Consider the following 18,712-nt stretch of genomic DNA (forward strand, 5'->3'; position numbering starts at 1 on the left):
CTCCGTTTGTGGTAACCAAAAATGTCTCCAGACATTGCCAAATGTCCCTGGGGGGAATATTGCCCCAGTTGGGAACCAATGAATTATAATAATTGATGCAGCATGTTAGTTTCAAGGTTACACAAACAGATCAAATAAACAGAATAGAGTCCAGAAGTAGGTCCAGAAGTAGATCCATCCATACAGAGTCAGTTGATTTTGGACAAGAGTGCCAAGGTAATTCAATGGGCAAAACATACTCTTGTCAACAAATGGGGCTGGAAAAACTGGACATACATACGGAAAAATATATTATATATGCCTGGAACATTACCTTGCTCCAAAGGCAAAAGTCATCTAAACATGCACCAAAGACATAAAGCAAAGAACAGAAACTACAAAACTCTAGAACAAAACAAGAGAGAATTATTTTGAACTTAATTAATGCAAAGACTTCTTAGAATACAAAAGGTACAAGTCATAATAGAAAACCCATTAAGAAAATGAAAAGACAAGCCACAGAAGGGCAGAAAATATTTCAAAAACACATATCTTTTAAAGAATTTGTATTATATTTAATATTATATATTGTATTATAGAATGACCCAATAATAAGAACACAAATATCCCAATTTTAAAATGGGCAAACGATTTGAATGGACATTTCTCCAAATGAGATACACAGATGGCTAATAAGTACATGAGAAAATGTTCAGTATCATTAGTCATAGGAAAATGCAAATTAAACCACAATGAGTTACCACTACACACTCACGGGAAAGAATGACAAGGCAGGATACAAGACTAATCTTCAAAAGTCAATAGCATTCCTATATACCAGCAAAGAACAACTGGAATTTGAAATGTAAAATGCACTATTTATGTTACCACCAAAATCTGAAATGCTTAGGTATAAATCTAACAAAATATGTATATGATATCTTTAAGGAGACTATAAAACTCTGATAAGAGAAATCAAAGAAGATCTAAATACATGGAGAAATATTCCATGGTCATGAATAGGAAGACTCAGTATTGTTGGATAGGAAGATTCATTATTGGTAAGGTCAGTTCTTCTCAACTGATATATACATTCAATGCAGTCCCAACCAAAATCCCAACAATTTATTTTCTGGATATCAATAAACAGATTCTGAAGTTTATATAGGAAGACAAAAGACCCAGAATAGTAAACACAACACTAAAGAATAGGAATAAAGTTAGAGGACTGACACTACCTGACAGGAAACAAGGCAGTGTAGTGCTGGTAAAAGAACAGATGAATACGTCAGTGGAACAGAATAGAGACCCCAGAAATAGATAGACCCACATGAATGTAGTCAACTGATCCTTGACAAAGAAGCAGAGGTAATATAAGGGATAAATGATAGTCTTTTCAACAAATGGTGCTGGAATAACTGGTCATCCACTTGCAGAAAAAAGATGAATCTTGACAAAGACCTTACATTCTTAACAAAAATTAGCTCAACATGGGTCATAGCCAGTAAAATACAAAACCAAAAAAGTCCTAGAAGATAAAATAGGAGAAAAAAAAGAATGATCCATGAAAGTAAAAACTGATAAATTGACCTTCATTAAAATTTAAGATCTTTGCTCTGTGAAACGCACTGTTAAGAGTATGAAAATACATGCCATAGACTAGGAGAAAATATTTGCAAAACATATATCTAGTACAGAACTTATATTGAAAATATATAAAGGACTCTTACACTGAACAATAAGAAAACAGCCCAGTTAAAAATGAGCAAAAGAACTGAAGAGACAGCTCAGGAAACCAGATAAGATTGCAAATAAGCATGCCAAAAGATGCTCAACTCGTATGTCGCTAGGGAACTGAAGACTACAGCAACAATGAAGTATCACTACACACCTATTAGAATGTCCAAAATCCAAAATGTAGACAACACCAAATGCTAGTAAACATGTGGAACAACAGGAGTGCTCATTTATTGCTGATGGCAGTGCAAAATGATATAGCCACTTTGGAAGACAGTCAGGCAGTTTCTTACAAAGCTAAACATAGTTTTACCATATGATCCAGCAATTGCACTCCTCGGTATTTACCCAAATGAGTTGAAAACTTATATCCACACAAAAACCTGCTTACAAACACTTAAAGCAGCTTTATTCATAATTGCCAAAACTTGGAAGTAACCAAGATGTCCTTCAGTAGGTGAATGGATAAACAAACTGTGGTACAGCCTATGTGTCTATCCACACAATTGAATATTATTCAGCAATAAAAAGAAATGAGTTATCAAGCCATGATAATACATGGAAAAATCTTAAATACATATTGCCAAGTGAAAGAAGCCAGCCTTAAAAGCTACATACTGTAAAATTTCAACTATATGACATTTTGGAAAAGGCAAAACATTAAAGAGAGTGAAAAGATCAGTGGTTGCTAGAGGTTCAGGCTGGAGGGAGCGATGAACAGGTATATAACAGGAGATTTTTAGGGCAGAGAAACTATTCTATATTATACAATAATGGTGGATATATGTTATACATTGTCAAAATTCATAGAACTGTAGAACACAAAGAGTGTGCACAAATGCAAGCTATAGACGTGAGTTAATAATAATATATCAATATCAGTTTATCAGTTGTAACAAATGCACTACATTAAAGACGTTAATAATAAGGGAAACTGGGGTGGGGATGGGGTAACTCCGTTGAATTTTTTTGTAAATCCAAAACTGTTCTAAAATAAAGTTTATTATTATTATTATTATTTTTTGAGATGAAGTCTCACTCTGTCACCCAGGCTGGAGTGCAGCGGCACGATCTCAGCTCACTGCAAACTCCACCTCCCAGTTTCAAGCGATTTGATTCTCCTGCCTCAGTCTCCCGAGTAGCTGAGATTACAGACGCCTGCCACCACACCAGGCTAATTTTTGTATTTTTAGTAGAGACGGGGTTTCACCATGTTGGCCAGGCTGGTCTCGAACTCCTGACCTCAAGTGATTCACCTGCCACGGCCTCCAAAGCACTGGGATTACAGGCATGAGCCACCGTGCCTGGTCTAGTTTATTAAAGATGAAAATACCAAGTGGTGGTGGGGATAATGAGCAGCTGAGACTCTTACACACTGCCGGTGGGAATGCAAAATTATATAGCCACTTTGGAGAACAGCTTGACAATTTCTTATAAAGTTAGACATTTACTTTGTATATAACCCCAGGAGTCCCCTTCTAGGTATTTACCTAGCATAAATAAAAATATATGTGAAGCAAAAACCTGTACAAGAACATTTATAACAGCATTGCGACATGGCTAAATAGTGGGAAAAAAAACAAATGTCCCTAAACTGTTGAATGAATAAATTACTCAGCAATAATAAAGAATAAACAATAATGAAAATATGCAAAAACATGGATGAATCCTAAAAGTAAGTGCTAATTAGAAGAAGCCAGACACAAAAGACTACATACCAAATGTTTCCATTGATGTGATAGCATAAAAGAAACAACACTTTGAGGACAGTAAACCTAAGACCTAAAACCATAAAATTCCTAGAAGAAAACCTAGGCAATACCATTCAGAACATAGGCATGGGCAAAGACTTCATGTCTAAAACACCAAAAGCAATGGTAACAAAAGCCAAAATTGACAAAGGGGATCCAATTAAACTAAAGAGCTTCTGCACAGCAAAAGAGACTATCATCAGAGTGAACAGGCAACCTACAGAATGGGAGAAAATTTTTGCAATCTATCCAACTGACAAAGGGCTAATATCCAGAATCTACAAAGAACTTAAACAAATCTACAAGAAAAAAACAACCCCATCAAAAAGTGGGCAAAGGATATGAACAGGCACTTCTCAAAAGAAAACATTTATGCAGCCAACAAACATGAAAGAAAGCTCATCATCGCTGCTCATTAGAGAAATGCAAATCAAAACCACAATGAGATACCATCTCACGCCAGTTAGAATGGCAATCATTAAAAAGTCAAGAAACAACAGATGCTGGAGAGGATGTGGAGAAATAGGAACGCTTTACACTGTTGGTGGGAGTGTAAATTACTTCAACCATTGTGGAAGACAGTGTGGCAATTCCTCAAGGATCTAGAACTAGAAATACCATTTGACCCAGCCATCCCATTACTGGGTATATATCCAAAGGATTATAAATCATGCTACTATAAAGACATGTGTACATGTATGTTTATTGTGGCACTGTTCACAAAGACTTGGAACCAACCCAAATGTCCATCAGTGATAGACTGGATAAAGAAAATGTGGCATATATACACCACAGAATACTATGCAGCCATAAAAAAGGATGAGTTCATGTCCTTTGCAGGAACATGGATGAAGCTGGAAACCATCATTTTCAGCAAACTAACACAAGAACAGAAAACCAAACACTGCATGTTCTCACTCATTAGTGGGAGCTGAACAATGAGAACACATGGACACAGGGAGGGGAACATCACACACTGGGGCCTGTCAGGGGGTGGGAGGCTAGGGGAGGGATAGCATTAGGAGAAATACCTAATGTAGGTGACAGGTTGATGGGTGCAGCAAACCACCATGGCACATGTATATCTATGTAACAAAACTGCACGTTCTGCACATGTACCTCAGTCTTATAGTATAATAAAAAAAAAAAGAAAAGAAAAAGAAAACAGACAGATGGTTTCCTGGAATTGTAGGTAGAAGAAAAGAACTGGCTGCAAAGGGGCCCAAAAGAACCTGTTATAGTAAGGGAAATTTTCTCTATCCTTATTGTGGTGGCACCGGTGGTAGTGGTTACACAATCATATACATGTGTCAGAACTTAAACTGTACACTTACAAAGGGTAAGTTTTATTTTATGCTAATTATACATTAATAAATCTGACTAAAAAATAAAGTTGCCTGGGACTAAATCTAATACGTAAGAATATTATCAATAAATTTACCAACCTTCATCAAAGGTTGCAAAAAGTCCTGAATAAATGCCAAGATATAACATATTCATGAATAGGAAATCTCTGTCAAAAGGATGTCAATTCTTCTTCAAATCATTCTACAGATTCAATATAATTTCAAGAAAAACAAACATTATTTTCTTGTAATTTGATAATTTCATTTTAAAATTAAGGTAAGTGAGGAAAGGATCAAAAATAAGATAATCCAGAAAAAATAAGAAAAGTGGTGTGAGTGTGGATGAAGGCAGTGAACAGTAACTTGACTTTACAAATATCAAATTCATTATAAAGCATTTGTAAGTAAAACAACACAAGTGTAGACAAATAGATTAATGAAACACAATAGAGAGCCTAGAAATAGACTCAAACATGTATAAAAATTAGGCAATGTGGTGGAGTTTGCGTTCTAAACTAGTTGGGTATAAATGATATTTAAAACAAATAGTATTTTACATGGAAAAAAACTGCTTAATATTTTACATCACATACAAGAATAAAATCCAGATGGATTAAAGAACTAAGTGTAAAGAAAATTTCTTGAACTCTTCAACAAAATTTTGGAGAACATTTTTTATGATCATAGCATCAGGAATATCTCTTAAAGCATGATACAAAAAGCACAGTTCATGGAGGAAAAGATTGATAAACCTGACATGAAAATTTAAAACTTCTGTAATGATAAAGGACCCCATAAACAAAATAGAAAGCGAAGTAACATTATAGAAGCAGATATATGCTATATATATCACAAATAATTAGTATCCAGAATATATAAATAAGTCTTATGAATCAGTAAGAAGAAGCAACTGAATAGAAAATTCAGCAAATGAGAGTGGCCCTGAGTGTCATGTTTGGAGGGATGTGGAAAGGAATGAAACGGGGGCTAGACACAAAGAAAGTTAAAGTTTATATATAATGTTTTATTTATTTTATTAAAACATATCAAAAGCCAAAACGACAAAATGCTAACAGTTGTTCCCTCTGAGTAGTATATATGTGGTTACTTGTTCATTGTTTTGAAAGATTCTCTGAGTTTCCCTTAAATTTCCAAAATAAAAAAAGGGAAAAAAAACAAGAAAATAACTTGTAAACTATACATTTATAATAATAAATTTCAGCAAAGTGAAAAAATAGAAGTTAAAATCATAAATACTAATTTTCTGCATAATCAGTTAGCAGAAATAATGGTAGAAAGATCCCCTTCACAAAATTAAGAGCATAAAATAAATGTTACTGCTACCCATTCTACACAGATAAATTTAGGCTTAGAGAGACTATGCAGCTAGTAAGTAGAAGAGCTGAGGTAATAAAAATTATTTTAAAGCTACAATAATATTTAAACTTTGTATCTAGGACAAGAAGAGACAGACTAAAAGAAATGAAGAATAGATAAATTCCAAACAGAATCTATTATATATTACAATTTGTATATATTACAGAACAGTGGGAATGAATGAATTATTCAGTGTTTGGTGCTATGAAACAATTGGCAGGGAAAACAATTTAGAAAATTACCTCACACTACACAGCAAAATAAATTCCAGAGGGATTAAACATAAGCAATAAAAACCAAAACAAAATTCATTTAAGCACTTATCCAATTTTGAATGAGGAAGAAATTCTTAAACACGAATTCATCAGAAGAAATTACAAATGAAAAGATAAATATAATTACATAAAATTAAGATTACTATGCATAAAAGTCAATTTAAAATGTAAACTTTTAAATGTAAACATTTAAAATGTAAGTGGGAGAATATTTTCCCTACATTTGACAGAAAGAGGTCTAATGGGTCAACTAAATATACAAATTTAAAAAAAATGTAAGTTCTTAATGGAACATGTACAAAGATCATAAATAGATGTTTATGGAAAGGAAACAAAATTAATCAAGAAATATAAAAAAGTATTCAATCTCATTACAATAAAAGAAACACATATTAAAACAGTAAGGTACCATTTTGCCCCTATCAGATCGGTAAAAATTTTAAAAGAATGACAATGGCCAGCACTGTCATAGGTGTATGAGCAGCAATCAACAATCTTATACAGTATAGCGGAACACCTTCACATATATATCAAGAGCCTTTAAAACGTTAGTATCTTCAGGCCCAGTAATGTCTTTCATAAAAACTCATCTTAATAATTCATTCAACAAATATTTAGTAAGTATCTACAATATGTCAGACCTTATTGTAGGTTCTAGCGGATATAAGAGTGAACAAAATGGAGAAAAAAATCCCTGTGCTTGAGGGACTTACACCCTAAAACAGGAATCCAAACAATAGATGTAGTGTATCTAGTCTATTAGGTGATGACACAAACCAAAGGTTTAAAAAAGTAAAGCAAGAAAGGGGAAGAGTGAGTGTTGGAAAAGATGGGTTTGCATTTTTATGTGAGATCATTTAGAATTCAAATGTGACATTTGAATAAAGACCTAAAAAAGGTGAGGTTCAAAGAAGCAAAAATAATTTAAATGATCAATATGTGATCTGTCATACAATTATGGTAGAAATTGAAAACTGAAAAGTATGCAGCTATTAAAAATTGTTTGAAGGCTGCTGAACGATGTGGGGAAATGCTCACAATATAATACCAATGAAAAAGCCAGATCAAAAATAGTACATATAAGATGTGATCCCGATTATATAAACGCAGAAACACATCTGAAAGGAAATACAGCAAGGTATCTCTGGACTAGGGATGTAGAGGTGATTTTTTTTTTAAATGTCTCTTCATTTTCAAAATTTTCTGTAATGTGGTTGTTTTACTTTTATAATCAGGAAAAAACAATTTAATGGTAGATATTACAATCTTAAGGTATATTAGAAAATATACTCAATTTTTTAAATGGAAGTGCTAGCCATCCATGCTTAAAGTACTGGGTCCTGTTTTGGACATCATATATTAAGAGGGATACTGAAGACAGAAGTGTCTACTGTATAAGTTTCTCAAAATATATATCACATAAGCTCAAGAACTAGCAATATATAGACTGAAGAAATGATGAGAAGAACAACCATGGTTAAACATTTGAATGGCTGCTACAAGGAAGGGGAACAGCAATTACACAGCATTGCTATTGCTCCAAGGTGCAAGACCAATAGGTTGAATTCAGAAGATAGATTGCAGGTCAGTATGAAGAATAACTTGCTAACACCCAAGCTGTCTGTTATCTGGTGGTGGTAAGCAACCTTTCCTGAAACCATTCACACTGAAAACAGATGACCATATGTACTGGGTGATAAGACTGCCATCACATGATTAAGGGCCCTGCCATTTCTGAACTCCTCTTGTACTATTTTGAAAAGTTATTTTATGCTATGGTCACTTACATAATTCCATCTCCATCCACCTCCCCTTCCCTTAAAAAATATATATAATACTTGTGTTTTTTAAGAAATCAGTTTTTAAAGAGAAAAGTGCCCTTCAAAATATACATCCTGGAGATTTTTATTCCCCCTTCTGTGTATATTCAGGAGACATATTTTGTGCAGGCAGCAATATGTTTAAAATCATGCTTTTAAGTATAAAAATGCTTTTATATTACCAACTAGTATTTCCCTTCACATATATCTTCCCCCCAGGAAGAGACTACCTGGACCATTACATTTCAGAATGAGATAATCACCTTGCGTGTATTTAACAGTATCATGCCCCATCTTATTCTCAGTGACTTTAGTTTATTTCAAACCAGCAGTAATAGAAATATCACCTAATATCCAACTTTACTATATATTTTACAATATAGTCAGTTCTTTCCTTAACTCTCAGGACAGTTACAATTTCAGTCACCTCAGGAATAAAAAAAAAGGAAGGTGCATTTCAATGACCCCTTCCAAAGTCTGTGAATACTCCCACCAAAATTATCAACCTTCAGAATTCTGTATAAAGTTATTACTGTTGCTTATATAAGTGACCAAACCTGAGCTACCTGCACAGAACCATGATAACACAATATAGAGCAGAACATGAACTATAGAACCTTACAGCTTGGAGGCTCTTTCTAAATATCTTAATGGATTCATGTCAGTCACCCTATTTAAAACCCTTTTCCAAACCTCCCCCCACCTTATTTTACAGTTATGGAAACAGGCTCAAACAAGACAAGTGATATGTCACAACAAACCGAGTATCCAAGTCAGGACTAGGCTATCAGAAATCCCATTTTAAGAGGGACTTTTAATATCAAATTCTTCATATTTTTTATCGAGTGCCTCTTCCTATAAATTGCTGAATTGAGAGAGTTGGAGGACCTGGGAAAGGCACTGGGTCTTTGTGAGTTTCAGTTAAGCTACATGACATATAACCTAGTTTTTAAGTAAGTCACTGCTCTTGTGGACATGAGCCTGGAGGGACCCTTCCCTTCCCTTCCCTTACTCCTGCAGCACAGTCATCTGCTAAACATTTGCAAAATGGGTATGCATCATCCAACTGAAGTGTTGGTAGGCACTGTGACCATCAGAGTGGGAAGGACTGTTATAAACCAGATATCATCTATCACTACTCAACTCTGCTGTGAAGTTTAATAATGCTGAGCACACCTTTCTTTTTAAAGCAGTACATTTTCCTCCACATATGAATCACAATTTATGACTACATAGTTCAGTGGTCTGTCGGAATAATGTCTATCTCACCATCTAAACCATGAGCCCAGGACGGCAACAGCTTTGTCTGTTTTGCTCCCCATTATATTCTCCATGCCTAGTAAATGTTATGTATGCAAGAAATAAATTAGAAGGTGCCTCTCCTCTCTTGGCACCTTCATAACACTGTACTCTTCTAATTTTCCTTCCATATCCCTGACGTTTTCTCCTTTGTAGCCTTCACATAAGGTTCATCGTTCTCCCCCATATCCTAAAAAAAAAAAGCATTCTTCAAAGTACCACCCCTGAATCTCTTTTATTCTGTTTCAAGTATTGAGAGGCAATGACTCTCAAATCACTCTCTCCTACTGACTTCTTTCCAGAGTTCCAATCCCACATTTTCAAATGTGCTCAGTACCTTTTACTGGGCTACAACAATATTACTACCTGTGTGGCCTCAGGCAAATCAAGTCACTCACCCTGTCAAGATGGGTTTGCTCATCCACAAAATGAGGGAGTTGCATCTCCTTTGCATATAAAGTCCTAATTTTCCCATCTAGCATTCAGTATGATTTACAGTCAAGCCCTCCATCTATCTTGCCAAACACATCTCACATAAGTATTTCTGCATACACTTTACTCCAACACAACTAGCCTCTGAATAGAATACCTTTCCCATCCCCTAATTCTGCATACTCAAAGTTTGTCTCATCTTCAAAGCTCATTTCAAATGCCACTTCCAGGAAGGTGTCTTTGATCTCCTTAAAGCCCTATGCTTCTCTTTTATGGGTGTAGATCTCATCTCCTAATACTATAGTTGTTTGTCTATTTCTTCTCTTTCCTACTTGACTGTGTCATCTTGGAGGGCAGAGGCTATTCTTAAATAATCCTGTATCTCCCACATTATCTTTGGTTCATCATAGGCACTTAGTAACCTTATATTGAATAGATTCCATTTAAGCCATGTCAGTTATCCTGCTCAAAGCCCTTTAATAGTCCCACTCTTTCTAGAATAAAGACCAACAGCTTTATAACGGCCCACTCCAGCAATCCCTTCAAAATAAAATTGAGATACCAAGTAACCCCCTGAAGTAGTCAAGTTGGCTTTCCATCCACTGTAAGAAATTTTTAAAATGGGATGAATCCTGTTTCCCCAATGCAGAAGAAAGCCCAAATTACCTTTCCTTTATTGAATGTATGGCCCCACAACTAATGTCAAATGGTTCATTCATTTATTTAAAAAACATCTGTTAAGCACCTACTCTATGTCATATACTAGGCTAATGGCTAACGGTATAATAAACTGAACTGATACAGCCCTTCACCCACTTGGAATATATAACTGAAAGCGTAATTTGTAGAAACTCTAAGGAAATTAAGAGTTTTAAGAAAAAACAAACATTTTATCTGTCACAACACATGAACAATGCAACTTTGTGTAAATGTTAAATTCTTCATTAAAGGAGATATTTAACTGTAGGGTAAAAGATCATGACAGGTGATTTAGAAATTAAAGCTGGGTCTAATTTGGGCCTCTTAAATTAGATGGGCAGGTAGCCTAGACCAGTGCACTCAAAATGTAGCCCGCCAAATCAGTGCCTGTCTGTGAACTTTTATTACCAGGCAGTAAGGACCAAAGTACAGAAGTCAAGAGTAACACTTAGAAAATGTTATAGCAATTTGAAAAAATCATTTTATGTCTGTAGAATCTGATAATACAAATGTGGGCTTATCTTTTGTATGTCTTTTCTTTCATTTTCTAGTAACTCACGGTTAATTTATTTTACTAAATTAACAGTCTTCTGTGATGGATTAGGAAAAAAACAAACAAACAACAACAATAAACATTTTCCTTCACTAGAGGAGTTTGACCAGTACTCTACTAGAGCTTTGCTACTTGAAGTGTGGTCAGTGGAACAGCAGTTTCAGGATCACCTAACAGCTTTGCTGAAATGCAAAATCCGAGGCCCCTGCCATAGACTCTCTGAATCACAATTCGCATTTTAACAAGATTCCCAGGAGATATTTTTACACATTGAAGTTTGAGAAGCACTGGCCTAACGATTTCCGAAGCCTCTCATAACTCTGAAATCTTATAATTTACTTCAGATAGAGAATTTCAGAGTTGAAAGACCCTCAGAGATACAGTCCATCTCAACATCTTACAGATGGAAAAACTGAGGCACATGGAGGGGAAGTCATATGTCCAAGATAATCGGCAAATCATCTGAGCTAGGAATGGAACCCAAATTTGCTAACAGCCAAGTCAGTGTTCCATTCTAGCAACCACATACTCACCCCTTTCCACCCAGTCCCACTGCATTGTATCCCCTCAGTGATGTAATTATTCCTGAGGTGTTTTCTGATAAAACAATTTATTCTTCTACCTTCTGCATACTGTATGAACCTTGAACTACCACTATTTCAAATGTGGTACTTTTCTTCATGAAATTAGAAAATTTCATAATTTTCTTTATGAAAATTCCTGCCACTCAAATCTTCCCACACGCCTATTGTCTGGATGCCATATAGACATTCTGGGGGCTTTAGAAGGACTAGTACTAACCAATTTCTGGTCTTTAGGAATATGAAAGCGACCTTCCTTGCTCCCATCAGTCCAGTTGACACCAGATAGCAAGCTCATCCAAGGAAGAGAATATACACTATCAGGGCTGCTCTAGAAAACTCCGTAGGGTCAATTTGTGGCTAACAAAACAAGTGGGCTATTAGGCCATATTAAGAATAGTCTAATTTCCAGCATGAAGTAAATGATAATCCTTTACTCTGTGGTCTTATTGGATCCAAGGGTTAAGAGGGAGGCATGATTGCTGTCTTCAACTAACTGAAGAACTATTATTAAGAAAAAGCAAATTTGTTCCAGATAGTCCCAAAGAAATAATGAATATAAGTTACTGGGAAACAGACTTTGGCTTATGATGGGGAACACTTTCTGACAATCAGAGTTGCTCCATGACACAAACAGCCACCTAATGAACTCTCTATCACTGCAGGGAGTTCAACTAGAAATCAGTCAACAAATTGGATGCTTCGGATAAATTCAAGAACTGAGTAGAGAAATAAAGCTTAATGAATGACCTTTTGGGCTCCTTCCAGTTCCAAGGTTTTAGTATTCTAAAATTTTCGGCACAGAATAACTCCAAATGCTCAGGAAATAAGAATAAGGTCTGTTTTTAAAAGGTGCAGTTTGGAGCATGTTGGGTGGATGAGGCTATAAAAAGTGAAGTACGATTTTCAAGGAAAGGAAGCTGACCAATGAAAGTCTTTTGGGCAGCCCCTTCCGGAAATCCAGGTGAAGCCTGGCTCCAGGCTGAGTTCCTGTTACTCTACACAAAAGCCAGGCCACTACTTTCCAAAAAACCTTGCCAAGCCACACTGTACCTATTGCATCTACACTTGCCTAACAGACAAAGGTGCAACATTCTCCCCAAGAAGGCAGTAGTGCTTCATGGTTAAGACCACGGATTCTGGAACCAGGTTGCTAGTTTAATTTCCAACTGGGACATTTAATTGCTCTGTAATCTTGGATAAGTTACTTAACCTCTCTGTGCCTCAATTTTGTCAGTAAACCAAAGATAATAATAGTGTCTGTTATTCAATGCACTATTCTGCTACAATAATTTAATGAAGTAATACACACCAAACACTCAGCCCAGAATCCAAAATATACTACATACTCGATAATTTCAGCAATTAGTATTAGGGATGTCAGAATTACTGCCACAGGCACAGCAGTGGCACTCACTTAGAAAGCTCCCATCAAACAATTGGATCCTTTCCCCTACCAGTTCAGAAGGGCTATACTACAAGAGCCTCAATCAGTCTTTGCAGAGCTCCAGACAACCAGAATTTGCTGACTCTCAATAAGCCAAACTACTCATGCTAGTAATCCTACCTCATCACCCTGCTTTCCATAAATCCAACAGCCACCCTTCCCCCAGTCCTCTTGCCCATGCCACCCGCAGCCACAGCCACAGCCACAGTCAGAGGAGCAACAAACTGGGAGGCCAGTTCCAGACAAACCATCAGGTGTTTTCTCCCTTCCAAGGACACAGCTGGACTTAACATGATGCCTATGAGTGAGATGGGGTGGGGTATCTCCATCTCTGATCTAGGATGTCAGCTCAATTATCTGGAATTGAGGGTGGGCAAGCAATGGAGCTTCTCGCCGGGAAACAAGGCAAACCTCCCAAGTTTGTGGAGGAAGTCAGGCCCAACCCCACAGTGAGCCCCTCAAAGGAAGAGGGGAGGGCTCAATCTGCTTTAAAGGAAGCAGTTATTTACAACTTTCTACTCACTTGCATGTGGGGGAGGTAATGGGGAGATGGGGAAAGAGGCTGCAAGGTACCCTCCTTCTTTCTTATTTCCAGCAGTGAGAAGCAGCTGCGGAGAAAGAGTTAAAGAAGGGAGAAAGCTCCAGCCATTACTCCATCCCTGGTGCCTAGAGCTGTCTGGGGGGTCATGACAGTGCTGTCTGCTTTGGCTAGGGGCCACTCCGTGGCTTTCTGCAGCAGCTGCTGGGGCCCCCCAAGCAATTTGCAAGGTCAATGCTGACCTGCTTCCAAAGAGGAACAAAACAATTCACTGACAATGAAGCAAATCACGCATATACCACATCGCAACCCCCCTTCCTCAAATCGGGTTTTACCCCAGTGTCTCCCTGCTCAGATGCCGCCTCTGGGCTTCCACCAGCCCCACTGGGGAACCCAGGATAGCATCACAGCTGCAGAGCATGCCTCGCCTCCCGGCCAACCCAAGGAGACTCTCAGTACGGGGGAGAGATGCTATCGCTAAAGGAGACCTGAGCTTGGGGGAGGGGGAAGAAGGAACATCAATGTTTCTTACCGAGCTCTACAGTCTGAGCGGAGAGGAGAGAAGGATGAATGAACTGAAACAAGTTGGAGGTTGAGCCCTGACAGAGCTCGGCTTCTGGCTTCTTCTTCTCTCTCTGGGTCTCTCTCCTGGTCCCTCTCTCGGTCTGTCTCTCTGGTTTGCTCGCTAGCTTGCGCGCGCTCACGCTCTCTCGCTCTCTCTCTCTCTCTCTCTCTCTCTCTCTCAATCTGCCTCCCTCCCTCTCTGTCAGTTTCTCCCTCCCCTCCTCCCCTCCCCTTCTCCCCTCCCCCTTTGCTGGCTTTAGGTTCACCACTGGTGCTTAGCACGCGGCTGTGCTGGGGCTCTGAATACAGTACTGCAAGGCTTTAGATGTGGTTGTTTTACGAAATACTAAAGTAGTATTTTATTCCTTAAGGCATCCAACAGAGAAATAGAGGGAAGCCCAGAGAGAAAGGGAGGAGCAGAGGAAGCAAAGGGAAGAGAAAGAGAGCAAAAGGGTATGAGCGAATAGGAGGAGATAAAGGAAGTATGGGTTACTGTAGCTGATGTGTGATGCTTACTTGCTGCTCCGAGACTGAAGAGTGAGCTTCCTCCTTTTTCCCTCTGTCTCCCTTATATCCTTATGGGCGTGCCTTCTAACCCAGGCTGCAAATAAAGGTTTGACAATCCTGTCTGTTCAGATTCCATCTCTGGGGACAATAATGAGCTAGAAAAATGTACATCAAAGGGGTTGTCATTCATACTCCACTAAGAAGAAAGAGTTCCGCCACATTGATCCCCTGTTGACCTAACTTCCACCCCCACCCTCAACAAAGTAGAAGTGCAGACCCAATTCAAACTATCAGTTCTAGCTTCCCTGTAGGTAAGACAGACAAGCAGCAGAACCACAATGCTTTCTTTTCAAAAATTCCAAAGGGAATATAGATGTATGTAATTGCGTGAGCCTATACATGAGTTTGCACAAGGGCTAAGATGGGGAGAAGGATAATTATTGACTCAAAGTATAAAAGAACTATATTCCCATTGGGTCAAAAGAAAAAAAGCAACCTAGGCAAAGCACAGTAACAATGCAGCATAGGGTGGAAAAAGACCTAGGCTAAAAATAAAATAAAGGAACTTGAGTTTGAGTTCTGCCTCTGAAAATTGCTGTGTTGCTTTCAACGAGTTCTTCAATCTGGCCCTCAATATCCTCAATGACCAAATGAATGGTAATGGAAATAGATGATCTTAAAAGACCCTTCCAGAACTAACAGTCTAGGAATCTAGACAGGAAAATTCCAGGTAAAGGAGAAGTTGGCCCTTAGAAAATAAAAACTAAACTGCCACATTTCAGAAGTTCTCCAAAGGTGAGTCCCCAAATGGGACTCCAAATCACAGTGATTTAAGATTCCATCTTTCGTGTTTCAGGGATAATACCAATATAAGCACGTGAATAAAGAGCTGTTCCTATCAAAGAATTCAGCATCTGCTTACATATAGTGATTAGTATAAAAGTTTTCTTAGTCAAATTCTTCATATTGTGATTTCTAGTCCTGTTAGAAAAATTCAGAGGGCATCTAATTGAAAGTGAGTTATATAGTGTGTTTAAGTATACTAGTGTCAATATACATACAGTGACTGGGACATAATAGGCATTTACAATGTTGCCCATAGTGTGCCATTTCTATTTAAACTACCATCCTGTTGGTTTTTTCCCCCAAATTTCTAATGCTCTCTACTCCTGCCAAATGAAGTACATGTGCTACACTCCTATACATCTTCAAAAGCATGTGTCCATACATTGAGTAGAAGATAGATAGGTACTCGTAAGCTTAGAGTCACTGAGCTAAAGGGACCCATAAAGATAACCATTGTACAGAAAAAGAAACTAGACTAAATAGAAAATATAATTCACACAAGGTCATAGTGAATCAGTGGCAGAATCAAGGCCAGTACTCAGATTGCTGACTGCAGGTACAGTATTTTTGTCTACAAAATTAACACGTAACTTGCACATAAAGCAAGTGTGTATGTGAGCATAAAGCTATAAATATTTTCCTGCATAGGTACCCATTTTTATGTGTAGATTTGTTTGCGTAAATGTCCATTGGATTTAATAGATTAGTATACTGGCAAAAAGAAATATTAAGGTTGCTGTATTAGTTTTCTAGGGCTGCCATAACAAATTACCATAAATTCAGTAGCTTAAAACAACAGAAATTTATTGTCTCACAGTTCTGAAGGTCAGAAGTCTAAAATCGAGATGCTGGCAGGGTCAAACTACTCCAAAAGTTCTAGAGAATGATTTCTTGTCTCTTCCAGCTTCTGGTGGTTTCCAGTATTCCTTGGCTTATCACTGAATCTCTGCCTCGGTCTTCAAATGGTCTTCTCCTCTGATTTCTGTGTGCCCAAATCTCCCTCTTTTTTCTTATAAAGACACCAGTCATTGGATTTAAGGCCCACCCTAAATCCGGAATGACTTCATCTCAAGATCTTTAACTACTTCCTTTTGCAAATACCATACCATTGAAATAAGGTCACACCCTGAGGTTATAGATGAACATGAATTTCGGGGGACACTATTCAATCTACTACAATTGAAAACTTTTCATCTAATAAAGATACCAAACAAACAAATAAACCATCTGGGTGCCATCATTTATTTTAAAGAAAAGATATTTTCATACAAATAAGTTGGATTAAGACACTCTCTGAACAAAAAAACTCTTCTCTGAATCATACAATTATACCTGTATGAAAACTGTAAAGCATTTTCATAATTTTCCCACTTGACTGCAAACCAAAAACAAACAAACAACAACAAAAAAAACCAGAATCCTTTATTAGGAAAACTTCTGGCAATGGTGAAGAAGCTTCTATCAGACCAACCCTGATGCAGAAAACAACAATAAACAGTGGACCAAATATATAATAAAACAATTTAAATGCATGGGAAAGCAATCCATAAACAGGCAAAAATTGAAAGGGAATTAATAATTGAAAGGAGGGAACAATACTAAGTGAGTTTTTCCTTTTCTGGAAATTTTTGTCTGATGGCAGCCCCCAGGCCAAAGCAGTGAATAAACTCTAGAGAAACTAGAATCAGTGTTGCAACTGTTAAATGTTTAACAACTGGATCTTGAGGAAAATTAATAAAAAACAAATTCATAGTATTTGCCAATTTCAATGGTGTAAATACTTCTACCACGGACCATTCCATGAACATGGAGTTGAATAGAGATATGCACAGTAGGCATTCACAAACCAGTGTTAGCCAGCTCCCGCACACAACTGCTCACAGTCCAAGTGGCTGAAAGAACCAGACGACAGAATTCAGGATGACCACGGTAGTTGAAAAGCCATGAGAGAAATTCAATAATTTAAAAAACTAGGGAGAGGAAGCCCCAAATTCTGTGTATAAACTACCCAGCTGTCTGGTGAAACCATGAAATATTTATGTGGGAACAGATTCCAAAAAGCCTAAATAAAGCTGAAAGAATTAAACAGAGTTTTCAGTGCTGCCAATGAGGGAGAGTTTGGAGTTTCACTTCAGCCCCATTAACTGTCTACTAAAACAAACAAAATCAATGCTCTAGAGAAAAAAATAAAGGTATCCTACAATATATAATTCACTATTTTCAGGGTACACTCAAAAATTACTACCAAAGCAAAGATATAGGAAAATATTACTCATATCCAAGGAAAAAATAATAATAGAGACCAGCCCTAAGGTAAACCAGATGTTTGAATTAGGAGAAAGAATTTTAAATCACATATCATAATTACACTAAGGGAAATAAAGAAAAACACATGTGTAATAAATGAACAAATAGGAAGTCAGAATATCTGAAGTAAAATTCAGTGAGTGGGTGTTTAACGGCAGGTTGAAAATGGCAGAAGAAAGAGTAGTTTCACTGGAAGAAAAATCTAGTGATATTATCTAATCTGAAGTACAGATTAGAGAGAGAAAGATTGAAGAGGATGAGCAGAGTGTTAGAAACACATAGGATAATATCAAAGTTATAAACATAATTGGAGTCCCAGATGGCAAACAATAAGAGAAGAGGAAGAAAAAACGTTTGAAACAAAAGCCTAACCACAAGACAATATCCCTGATAATTATTGATGGAAAAATCCTCAACAAAACATTAGCAAACCAAATTCAACAATACACTAGAAAGATCATTCATCATGACCAAGTGGGATTTATCCGTGGGATGCAAGGATGGTTCAACATACACAAATCAATCAAAGGGATACATCATATCAACAGAATGAAGAACAAAAATCATATGATCATTTCAATAGATGCTGAGAAAACATTTGATAAAATTCAACATCCCTTCATGACAAAAATCTTAAAAACTGGGTGTAGAAGG

General features: G+C 37.1%; 1 protein-coding gene across 1 annotated transcript in view; it reads right to left on the reverse strand.

Moving 5' to 3' along the window:
* The window catches only part of GABRA3 (gamma-aminobutyric acid type A receptor subunit alpha3), a 274,967-nt gene extending 260,388 nt beyond the window's left edge, over positions 1-14,579 (reverse strand). Inside the window, exon 1 of the mRNA XM_019019216.4 lies at positions 14,367-14,579. The gene's annotated coding sequence lies outside the window, so the exon portion shown is untranslated. The remainder of the gene's footprint in view (positions 1-14,366) is intronic.
* Between the last annotated feature and the right edge of the window lie 4,133 nt (positions 14,580-18,712).

Source organism: Gorilla gorilla, chromosome X, assembly GCF_029281585.2.
Source record: "Gorilla gorilla gorilla isolate KB3781 chromosome X, NHGRI_mGorGor1-v2.1_pri, whole genome shotgun sequence".
In the NCBI taxonomy this organism is placed as follows: domain Eukaryota; kingdom Metazoa; phylum Chordata; class Mammalia; order Primates; family Hominidae; genus Gorilla; species Gorilla gorilla.